We start from the raw sequence: 12,268 nt of genomic DNA, 5'->3' as shown, positions 1-12,268 counted from the left end.
TTTCAAGTTGGTTTTTTGTTCCCAGAAATTGACTTTAGACTCTCCATGAATAATGTGGAAATCTAAACGAGTATAAGCTGGTTCATGTCTTTGCAAATAAACAAATAAAATCTACATTCCAATGTTTCTTCTTCCAGAGTAGCCCACATTTTTTTTTTTTTAATTACTGTCACTTGCAATAGATTTTTAAATCTTGTAACCTGGTTACACAAATACCATGGGGCAAAAGCCTTACTTCCTGTGAGAGGAAACCAGGCTTGACTAGCCTCATGCTGGCTTTGAAGAAGTAAAATCAGGGGTTGATAAATTTACATAGGGTAAATATCAAAGGTCGAAAGTCAACAATAGGTGATAGAGGGAATACCCCAAATTTTAAAAAAACAAATCATTTAAGCCGCAATAGAATTATCGTAGAAATAAACCATGGTCCTTCCTGCTAAAATATTCCACTTAGAATTGTAAAATATTCTTCTCAATAACTTCTGGAAGAGCCTATTAAGAAATTAAAGAGGCTGGGCGTGGTGGCTCACACCTCTAATTCCAGCACTTTGGAAGGCCGAGACAGGCAGATCACTTGAGTTTAGGAGTTTGAGACCAGCCTGGCCAATATGGTGAAACCCCGTCTCTACTAAAAATACAAAAATTGCCCAGGCGTGGTGGCAGTCGCCTGTAATCCCAGCTACTCGGGAGGCTGAGGCAGGAGAATCACTTGAACCTGGGAGGCAGAAGTTGCAGTGAGCCGAGATTGTGCCATTGCACTCCAGCCTGGGGGACAAGAGCGAGACTTCATCTCAAAAAAAAAAGAAGAAAGAGTCAACCTTGAGCCAGGCATCGTGGCTCACGCCTGTAATCTCAGCACTTTGGGAAACCGATGAAGTCAAGAGTTCGAGACCAGCCTGGGCAACATGCTAATACCCTGTCTCTACCAAAAATTTAAAAATTAGCTGGGTATGGTGGCTCATGCCTGTAATCCCAGCTATTTGGGAGGCTGAGGCACAAGGATGGCGTGAACCTGGAAGATGGAGCTTGCAGTGAGCCAAGATTGTGCCATTGCACTCCAGTCTGGAGTGCAAAAAAAAAAAAAAAAAAAAAAATCCGTCTCAAAAAAAGCACAAAAAGAATAAATATGGGGCCTCATGACTGTATATTACTGGGCTTCTGACCTAGACTGAAAGATCAGGGAAGACTTTCCTGAAGAGAAAGTGAGCTATGATGGGCCCACTGTACTCCAGCCTGGGCAACATAATGAGGCTCTGTCTCAAGAAAAACACGCAGAATAAAACCATAATAAGATACCACTACAGAACTATTAGAATGGCTAAGATTAAAAAGAGTGACCACGCCAAGTGTTGGCAAGGACGTGGAGGCACTGGAATGTTCATGCTGCTGGTGGGAATGTAAGATTGTACAACTGCTATGGAAAGCAGTCTGGCAGCTTCTAAAAATTTCAGCATACACCCACCATGCCACTCGGCAATTCCATTCCATTCCCACATGATTTTTATTTAAAGGAAAATCAAGTGGAATGATCTTTAAAGCATTTTTGCCTGACGAATAGATGAAATGTGGGTAGCAGCACAACACTCTCTGGTCAGTCTTCACAGGGCATATGTGGCCTCATGGCCCCCAGGAAATATGGCTCTTTCCACAAGTGCTATGTCCACTCTCTTCACCAATCCTAAGATGTTAGCTCCACAGCACTGCTAGCATTGGGCTTTGTCTATTTCTTTCTTTCTTTGTCTTTTTTGAGAGGGGGTCTTGCTCTATCATCCAGGCTGAAGTGCAGTGATGCAATTTTGGCTCACTGCAACCTCCACTTCCCAGGCTCAAGAGATCATTCCACCTCAGCCTTCCAAGTACCTGGGACTACAGGTGCACACCACCATGCCCGGCTACTTTTTTGTATTTTTGGTAGGGACGGGGTTTCTCTATGTTGCCCAGGCTGTCCTGGAACTCCTGAGCTCAAGCGATCCACCCGCCTCGGCCTCCCAGAATGTTGGGACGGCAGGCATGAGCCACTGCTCCCGGAGTGGGCTTTATTTATTTCTATTTCTATTTCCTTTTCCTGTATGGTGAAGAGATTGAAAAACATGCCTTATTTTGCAGGAAGAGATGGAAGGCTAGAAAGAGGAAGTAAATTGTTCAGGTCATAGTGAAACGTTAGCAGGTCTAGAATATCAGCCTCTTTACTCAAAGCCCACAATTTCCAAATATCACAACTTCCTTTCTCTTTATACACTTTAGGGATTTTATTTATTTATTTATTATTATTTTTTGCCAAAGTGGAACTCCAGGTCAAAGGACTTTGTTGGTCTAGTGTCAAATTAGCTGCCAAGGTGTTGATCTAATCCATGGGGCCACCAGCACTCAAGGATATAGGCGCACAGCAATGCCAGCCTCATGTTGTAATCCTTTTATTTATTTTTGCTCCTCTGGTCAGTACATGAAGGCCTGTAAAGATCTTTTCTTTTATTTTTGAGATGGAGTCTCACTCTGTCGCCCAGGCTGGAGTGCAATGGCACAATCTCGGCTCACTGCAACCTCCGCCTCCCGGGTTCAAGCCATTCTCCTGCCCCAGCCGAGTAGCTGGGATTACAGGCACATGCCATCATGCCCGGCTAAGTTTTGTATTTTTAGTAGAGACAGGGTTTCACCATGTTGGCCAGGCTGGTCTCGAACTCCTGACCTCAGGTGATCCACCTGCCTCTGCCTCCCAAAGTGCTGGGATTACAGGCATGAGACACCACACCCAGCCAGGCCTATGAAAATCTTTAAGTGTAACTTTTCATGAAGTGCCATAGATCCCTCCTCTTTATAACATAAAGTCCTGTAAACTGCAGGCAGATCAGTTTGCCATAGGAATAATTTGTCTTTGCTGGAACATGCTGGGTGCTTGGCAGATGAGGAGATTGGAAGTGAACCACTGAGATGACTGATGAGTGTCCTCTGCAGGCTATGTTGCAGGGGGAAGAGTGCAGGTTGTTTATAAGGCCTGGGTCGTGCCCCTGGCCACCATTTCCTGGCTTTGTGACTCCAGCTTTACTTCTCCTTCCCAGGGCTCAGTTTTCCTCTCCTTGAAGGGGATGAATGGAACCAGCTCTGGACGCTGAGCTGCCTGGGTGTAAAGGCTTCCTGTAATGGGCAGAAGAGTGGATAGGAGGGCAGCAGGGGAGCTGGACCAAAAGCATCATGTGATTTGCCGTGATCACAGAGGAGTTTCTGGAAGTAGCTTGGGCACAATGTGTGCAAGGAGACAGAAGGGTCTGTGGTGGGGAATAGGACATTCACACGGCCTCCTCCATGGCTTACCTCACACAGCAGTTGTTGATTAGCCAAGAATTTGACAAACAGGCATTAAAGGCCTTCTGAATGTGACACACCACACCCAGCTAGAAGAATATTGCCAAAAATCATTAAAACTACTCTAATCATAGTCTGAGTCAGGCACATCCAGGTGGTGGAAGACTTTACAAAAAAAAAAAAAGTGAACCGTTGCTTTCAATGACATTAAAGAAAATGAAAGGCAGTTGGGGAGCACTCCTAGATTAAAGGGGAGTCCAGAGATGAGATGTAAACCAAAAGGTATCTGAGACAGGTCTCCATCAACTTAGAAGCTTATTTTGCCAAGGTTAAGGACATAGAAAAAGCCATGCAATCATAGAAACAGTCTGTGGTCTGTGCCTTTTTCCAAAGATAATTTTGAGGGCTTCAATATTTAGGGTGGAAAAGCTGGCTGGCGGTGAAAGAAGGAGGGTGCGGTCGCATTACTGAACCCACATGGTGTAAGAGAAGGCAGGAGGTAGGGGAATAATCAATCACGTATTCATCTCACGCTCGGTAAATTGGCACCTTGAGAAAGACAAGGTGAATATGGCCGGGCGTGGTGGCTCACACCTGTAATCCCAGCACTTTGAAAGGCTGAGGTGGGAGGATCTCATGAGCCCAGGAACTTGAGACCAGCATGGACAACATGGCAAAACCCATCTCTACAAAACCACAAAAATTAGCTGGGCGTGGTGGTGGGTGCCTGTAGTCCCAGCTACACGGGAGGCTGAGGTGAGAGAATGACTTGAGCCCGGGAGACAGAGGTTGCAGTGAGCCAAGATTGTGCCACTGCGCCCCAGCCTGGGAGACAAAGTACGACACTGTCTCAAAAAAAAAAAAAAGAAATAAGTAAAAAAATTTTTTAAAAAAGATAAGGTGAACATGGAGTAGCTACCTAAGGAAATACTTACCCTTTCTCTGTAGCTGTCTGCTTAGGAACAAAAGGAAAGGCAGTTTCTTGCATGACTCAGCTTCCAGGTTTTTTTTTTCCTTCTGTCCCAGTGAATTGGGGTCCTTAGTTTTTGTTTCTCTTTCATAAAGACAACGCAGTGCAGTTCATGCTTGACCCCGGATGTTCTCCTGATCAGAAAGCAAAAAAGCAATGAGAGATGTTATTGGGACAACAGAGGAAAACTGGAAATGGGCTTCCTATTAGACAACAGTGCATCTGTGTAAACTACACGGGTCTGATCCTGGTCTGTGGTTACGTAGGACAAAGTCCTTAAGAATAATGTATATAGGCTGGGCGTGGTGGCTCACACCTGTAATCCTAGCACTTTGGGAGGCCGAGGCAGGTGGATCACCTGAGGTCAAGAGCTCAGGACCAGCCTGGTCAACATGGTGAAACCCTGTCTCTACTATAAATACGAAAATTAGCCGGACGTGGTGGTAGGCGCCTGTAATCCCAGCTACTCGGGAGGCTGGGACCGGAGAACTGATTGAACCCAGGGGGCGGAGGTTGCAGTGAGCAGAGATCACGACACTTCACTCCAGCTTGGGTGAGAGAGCGAAACTGCATCTAAAAAAAAGAGGGAGAGGGAAAAAAAGAATAATCTACACTTTAAAAAAAATTTTATTTATTTATTTTTTGTGATGGAGCCTGGCTCTGTCACCCAGGTTGGAGTGCAGTGGTGTGATCTAGGCTCACTGCTGCAACCTCCACCACCAGCTTCAAGTGATTCTCCTGCCTCAGCCTCCCAAGTAGCTGGGATTACAGTTGTGTGTCACCATGTCCAGCTAATTTTTATATTTTTAGTAGAGATGGGGTTTCACCATGTTGGCCAGGCTGGTCTTGAATTCCTGACTTAAAGTGATCCTTCCAAAGTGCTGGGATTACAGGTGTGAGTCACTGTGCCCAGCCCCCTTAAGAATAATCTTAAGAAGGTTTTTGCTGAAGCACTTAGTGGTGAGAGTTACAATGTCTACTCCTTGTTTTTAAAATTTAAGAATATTTTAAAAGCATGTGTCATGTGCATATAAACAAATACAGTAAAATGTGAAGAGTGGGTGAATCCAGTGAAGGGGATACTTGTGTTTACTGCACTATCCTTGCAGCTTTTCTGCAGGTTTGAAATTTTTCTTTCTTTTTTTTTGAGACGGAGTCTTACTCTGTCACCCAGGCTGGAGTGCAATGGCGCGATCTCGGCTCACTGCAACCTCTGCCTCTTGGGTTCAAGCGATTCTCCTGTCTCAGCCTCCGGAGTAGCTGGGACTACAGGTGGCTGCCACTACACCGGGCTAATTTTTGTATTTTTTTTTTTTTTAATTAGAGATGGGGTTTCACCATGTTGTCCAGGTTGGTTTCAAACTCCTGACTTCAATAGATCCACCCGCCTTGGCCTCCCAAAGTGCTAGGATTACTGGCGTGAGTCACCGCGCTCAGCCTGAAAGTTTTCAAAATGAAAACACCGTAGGTTAGGAATTTGAGACCAGCCTGAACAACATGATGAAACCCTGTCTCTATTGAGAATACAAAAATTAGCTGGGCATGGTGGCGCATGCCTGTAATCCCGGCTACTCAGGAGGGTGAGGCAGGGGAATCTCTTGAACCCAGCAGGCAGAGGTTGCAGTGAGCTGAGATCATGCCACTGCACTCCAGCCTGGGTGACAGAACAAGACTCCGCCTTAAAAAAAAATTTAGGGAATAAAAAGAAATAGAAAGCTGGTGGAATGCTTTGAAGTTAGGTAGGATAGGAGGTCCTTGACCCTCCCTGACCCTCCTGTGTGGACCAGACCCTGTGTGAGGTCCTGTTCAGGAATTTGAGATTGAGAGACAGACGGAGACAGTCACAGCCCAGGTGATTAGTAGGACAGAGACAGAGGTAAGGATCAGAGCTGGGGAAACCCCCAGGGGAAATACTCGTTTCGGATATCATGAAGAGAAGTCTCAGTGGGGAGAGTGTGTTTTCAAGAGTATCTTCATGGAGGAAATATCTGTACTCAACAGGGGAGTCTTTATCTCCATGGAAAAAGCCCCACCCAGGTGCTCCAGAATCTGGCTTTGTCCTTGGTAGGTAAACATTGGAAGCAAATTCTGGCATTCTCTGGGCTTCTCAAACTTGGGGAACACGTTGGCTGTTCAAGAAGGAGAAACAAAAGGAACAAAAAGAAACAGAGAGCCCTTGGACTGCTTTGAGGACACATGGGATCAGAGGTTCTTGTCCCTCCCAACCCCTCTCTCCCCGCAAGCAGGGGGCTGAGGGGCCCAGACTTGATTCTAGCTTGACCACAGCTTGACTCAGAGGTCTTGGTCAAGCTCATTCCCCTCTCTCAGCTCCTGCATCCTCTTCTACAAGACCAAGATGAGGAAGGAATTTCTGCGATTGTTGCACCTAACAGCAAAGAAAAGAGAAGAAAAAAAAAAAAAGAAAACCCAGTACCGGTAGTGCTGCAGGTGAATGCCTTGGAGCTGTTAACTGGGGCGCTCTGTGGCATCAGTAATAACAGTTGTGTTTATCATTGTTTTTACTCTGTTCACGTTATGAAATTAAGTGACACACATGCATCCAGGCATGGTGTAGTGGTTAGGAACTGGTCCCTGGAATCCAATGTGTCTCCAGCTCTGGAGTGGATAAGGCATATCCTACCCACATCCCCTTGGCCAGCTGGTGTTGGCTGAAAACATCTCACAGGTGCCCCTTCTCTAGAGAATTGCCCTTGAACAATGGGAGCCCCTTGCCACAGGGACAGCACCCTCTTTACCTCTTCAGCTCCCTCCCACCCTCGCTCGCTATCGTGCCCCTCGCTCGCTCCATCCCTCCCTTGACTGCTCCCTGGCAGCCGCCCCGCCCCCCTTCCTTTCCATCCCTCCCCACTCACTCCCGATCCCTCCCACCGACCTCGGCCACCCGGGAATCCCCGCACCCCTCCTCTTCTAAGAGCAAACAGGACGGATTTCTGATATGAAATTACCATTAACTGGGTTATCCTGCATTCCTTTTCTATTCTGTTGCGTTTGGTTCAAGAAGTTCTCCTGCAGGGTTTTTGCTATTTCCTCTTCCTAAGGAAGATTGAACTGTAACTTTCCACTTTCCTTGTCTGGTGTTATAAAGAGTCTAGGGAGCTATTTTGCGCTTCTTTTATTGGAACAGCTTGTGAACACAGAAGTCTCCTGTTCTTGGAGCTTTAGTAGCACTTGCAGGTGAAGGCACTGGCTCCTTCCAGGGCACCCCCTCGTTCCCTTGACCAATGAGTCTGCTTCTGTGTCTCCCCTCGGAAGGCCAGACTTTGTTGAAAGGTTCAGACTTGACCATGTCTGAGTCTACATTTGGCCTCAGCAGGACCCTCCTCCACCCTGCCCACCCCCCACCCCCACTTGCCCCCCAAGACCCCTCCCTTTTTTTTTTCTGAGAAAGCGTCTCGCTGTGTCGACCAGGCTGGAGTGCAGTGGCGCAATCTCGGCTCACTGCAACCTCCGACTCCCAGGTTCAAGTGATTCTCCTGCCTCAGCGTCCCAAGTAGCTGGAACTGGAGGAGCCCACCACCACGCCCGGCTAATTTTTGTATTTTTAGTAGAGACAGAGTTTCACTATGTTGGCCAGGCTGGTCTTGAACTCCTGACCTCGTGATCCATCTGCCTAAGCCTCCCAAAGTGCTGGGATTACAGGTGTGAGCCACCACGCCCAGCCAAGACCACTTTCTGTACCCAGCCCTGGGTGCCTCTACCCAGACCTCCTGATCTCTCTGCCTTCCTCTTTCATGGGTTACGCTTATTTTCCCACATCCAGATCCCATGATGGGAGCTGCAGAAGGCCCCTTTGGGAAGGCTGAGCAGGTTGACTCCTGAGGCCAACAAAAGTGGGGTGCAGAGAAGGTATCTGATCAAATCCAGTGCCCTCTCAGTGCCCCCTCACTCTGTCACTTCCCTAGACCCAGGATCCTTGAGGTGCCCAGTCTGCTTGTCTATGGAAGGCTGTCTGGAGGGGACAACAGAAGAGATCTGCCCCAAGGGGACCACACACTGTTATGATGGCCTCCTCAGGCTCAGGGGACGTAAGCCTGGGACATCGGGGTCCCTGCAGGGACTGAACTGGAAGGTCTGGGGACTGAGATCTTAGGCTTTGGGGAGTGAGGGTGAGCTGAGGCACGGCATGAGACCCAGAGGAGGGTGGGGGCCTGGCTTCCTGGAGCTATGCCTGCCTCTGAGGGTTGGGTGGTCCTGGAGGCAGCATCACTGACTCTCCCTCGCTCCCCCTTTCTGCAGGAGGCATCTTCTCCAATCTGAGAGTCCAGGGATGCATGCCCCAGCCAGGTTGCAACCTGCTCAATGGGACACAGGAAATTGGGCCCGTGGGTATGACTGAGAACTGCGATACGAAAGGTGAGTCCTGTCCCTAGGCTGTGCCCTGCACTGCAGCCTCGGGGCACGATGCCACATGGGGCATCCAGAGCCATCACACCAAAGCCAGCAGGAGGAAGGTCAAGGGTGCAGGGTGGGTTGCTTGGCATGTGGCTTTAGGCAACAGTGAGTGCTGGGGCCCCTGCTGGCTCTCAAGCTGCTGAGAGTGACTAGTTGCTTCAATTTCTGTGTCTCCACACCCCTGGCCTTGGGTAACCCTAGGTCTCCCACTTTCCTAGGCCACTGTAGCCTCTCTAGCACCCTCACCAGCCCCCGCCCCGCTCATGGTGCTGGAGTGCCCCAGCAGCCTTGCCTGCACAGGACAGAACATCTGAGAGAAAATCAAGGGCACATCAGGTGTGACAGAGAAAGCAAGAGTTAAAGGAGGACACTGAGAGGGTCCCCACTTACCCATTTAGGTGCTGCCATGGAAGAGAGTGCCAGGGAATGTCTCCATAAGGAGGGCTCCAAAGCAACAGGAAGCCATGGTGGGGAGGTGGGGATCTTATAGGAATCCCAGCTTCCCTCCTAGGAGCAAAGTCTTCCCTGCCCGTGTCTCAGTTTCCTTGTCTGCCCACATCACGCTAACCCTTAGAGCTTAGAAGAGAGAGTTGTGTGAGTTTTGCACACATTCCTCTGTGTATTTGGCTGTTTCTCCTTAGCTAGCCTGGGAGCCTGAGGCCAGGGGCTTGGTACCACTGGCACCAGGGTTTCCAGCCTTGGGCAGCTCAGGAGACGGCTCAGGAAGGGTACCAGGAGGTGTTTGCTCAAGTGAGGACATGCAGGGCTCACTTGAGCAAAGCTCCCTCATGAGTCAGACCCTGTTTCTACCTGAAGGGCCTCCAGGACAAGGAGGGGGAGGTGCTACAGACACAGATGGTCACAGCTTAAGGTGATCAGGGCTGTGGCAAACAGGGATGTGAGGCCTGGGGCAGCTCAGAGGAGGAAAATACTGATGTTGTTGGGGTAGAGAGTCAAGGAGGGCTTTACAGAGGAGGTGGCCTGTGAACCGTGTGTTAAAGATGACCTACAGCTTATTGGTAGAAGAGGAAGAGGACATTGGTGGCAGAGGGAACAGTGTGTAGCAGCTGCATAGGCCTGGAGGTGGGAGTGAGCCTGCTGTTTTCAAGAAGAGTCCCTCACTCCACCTGAGAAGGACTCATCAAGATGAGGGGGTACAGCTGGGATTAGAGGTGATTAGAACTTTTCCAGGTGGACAAGGTGGGTGTGGGGTCGAAGAGGGAGCTGCTCCAAGCCAAAGGCACAGCAGGTGTGAGGCTGAGGAGGAAATGAACTGGCATGCCTTCAGAATGGATACTGGTGGGGGAGGAAGAGTTAAGTGGGGAACCTGGTGGTCACTCAAGTACCTGAAAACCCAGGCTGAGGGGTGGACCCTCTCCTGAAGGCAGGGGAGCCATGGAAGATTGTGGAGCAGGGAGGGCAGGGTCTGAGCCATTTATCTTTCCTTTTGACTGATGCTGCTGTTAAGGATCTGGCCCTGGTCTCTGGGACCAGATGACACTGATAACCCAGAAGGTATTTCAGAAACAAATCAGACGCAACACATGCCACACACACAGCCCACAATAAGCACAGCAGACACGAATGCGTCACACCATGACACATACACACCACACATCACATACCACACACACACTCCCCCATACCCCTGACATACCACCTATGGAACACAAATCACACACAGAGCACACAATATGCACAACACACACAAATGCATCACACAAGTGCACAATTACTACGTGTACATGTAGTGTGTATGCCACATAGTACACGTCAGGCACCACACACACTCTCCCTCTCAACATATCAGACATGCAATACATACCACACACAACACATCTGGCATGCCACACACACCACATGCAAGCAAAACACAGATACACAGAACACACACCACACCAAACACACAAAACAAACACATACCACATATATCACACACAGTATGTCTACACATGCACGCACCACATAAACATACCATGAACACACCACACACCCCATACCACCACACCCCCCACATGTATACTACACACTCACACACAGCACACATACCTGCACACATCACACATGTGCACACACTACACAAACACACCACATAAAACACAGTGATTATGCACGAATCAGTGCTGTTCATAGAGATTCATCTTCTGCTTTCAACACTGGAGCCAGATCTTGCAGGCTGTTTTGCCTCCCTGGTGAAGTGCAGTTCAGCAGTTTAGCAGACAGTGAGCATCACAAGACCAGGCATCAGAAACTGGGGGAACAACAAGACGCTGGGGACCAAGTGCAGGAGAGAAGAGGCTTCAGGGTGATGGAACCGCTTATAAGAAGCCACAGCAGTGGGAGGGCTGGGTGCAAGGATGCAGGTTACTAAAAGGGACCATGGCAGCAGCCCCTTGTGAAGAACCAAGGGGCCCGGGCAGATAAGGCCCTGGCTGCCCCTAGAGGAGCTGGGCAGCGGTCCCAGTGAGAGAGCAGGGAAGAGCCCGCGTCCGAATCAGGGACACGTGGGTCCCAGGCCCTGCTCTGCTGCTGAAACAGCTTTCCAGCCTCAGCTTCCCACGAGGATCAAAAGTCTCCATATCTCATGGAGCCTCTTTCCCTGGATTTGGGGAAGAGGAGGGGATGGTTGCAGACATGGGGCGGAAGCAATGCAAAGGCCGTGAGGTAGGTGAGTGCCTGCCAGAAGCACCTGTGCGGAGCAGAGTGATGGAGGGAGCAGGGAGGCGGCCGCGTCTTATCAGGCCTCCCGGGCCATTGGAAGGGCTTAGAATTTTATTCTCCAGAATGGGGACCTCCTGGAGTCTTCGGAGCAGAGGAGTGACATGAACTGACTTAGGTTTACCCAGCCTCCCTCTGCCTGCTGGGTGGAGAATGGAGCGAGAGGAACAGTGACGGGCGGGTGCAGGGAGAGCCCCAAGAGTCAGGTGGGAGTGAAGCGGGGGGCTTGGAAGCAGCAGAGGTGGTGACGTGGGATTGGGTTTTGAAGATTTTCTGCAGCTCAAGCCAGTAGGATTTCTTGAGGAACACAACGTGGGAGAGAAAGAGCGTGGTCAAGGACAACACCAACGTTTTCAGCTAGACTGGCAGAAACGAGCCGCCACAGGTATAAGTAGGGGAGATGGGAGTGGGGAGAGAAGGGTGGGAGAAGGGAGCAGGGGCCATGATTTTGATTTTGTCATCTGTGAGGTATGCAAATGAGCAGCCCTCCAGGGTGGCATCCGTTCTGCAGGTCGCATGTGTTGGTGGAAGCTGGGGGCTCAGTCTAAGAGTCCCTGCATCATGGGACCGATCCCCCCTGCTCTGTGATGGCCATGAGGGAAGGCCAGGGGCTGTGGTTTCACACTAGAGCCTTGAGGGCCTTGGGGCCAAGGTAGCCGAGGATGGTCTTCAGTACTGTCTCCCTCCTGCTCCCAACCCCGACCCTGAGGGTCCAGAGTCCCTGGGTTCCCAGCCTACCTCTGCCGCTCACAAGCTGTGTGGCATGGGCAGCTACTGAGCAATCCTGCCTCTGTTTCCCTTGTTGCAAATGAGGGTGTTGATTGTGATCACACCACCTACTGTTGGGGTGCTGTGGGGAAATGAGGC

This window comes from Pan troglodytes, chromosome 20 (genome assembly GCF_028858775.2).
Source record: "Pan troglodytes isolate AG18354 chromosome 20, NHGRI_mPanTro3-v2.0_pri, whole genome shotgun sequence".
In the NCBI taxonomy this organism is placed as follows: Eukaryota; Metazoa; Chordata; class Mammalia; order Primates; family Hominidae; genus Pan; species Pan troglodytes.
The sequence above is the reverse complement of the archived record's forward strand: the minus strand, read 5'-3'. Positions refer to the sequence as shown.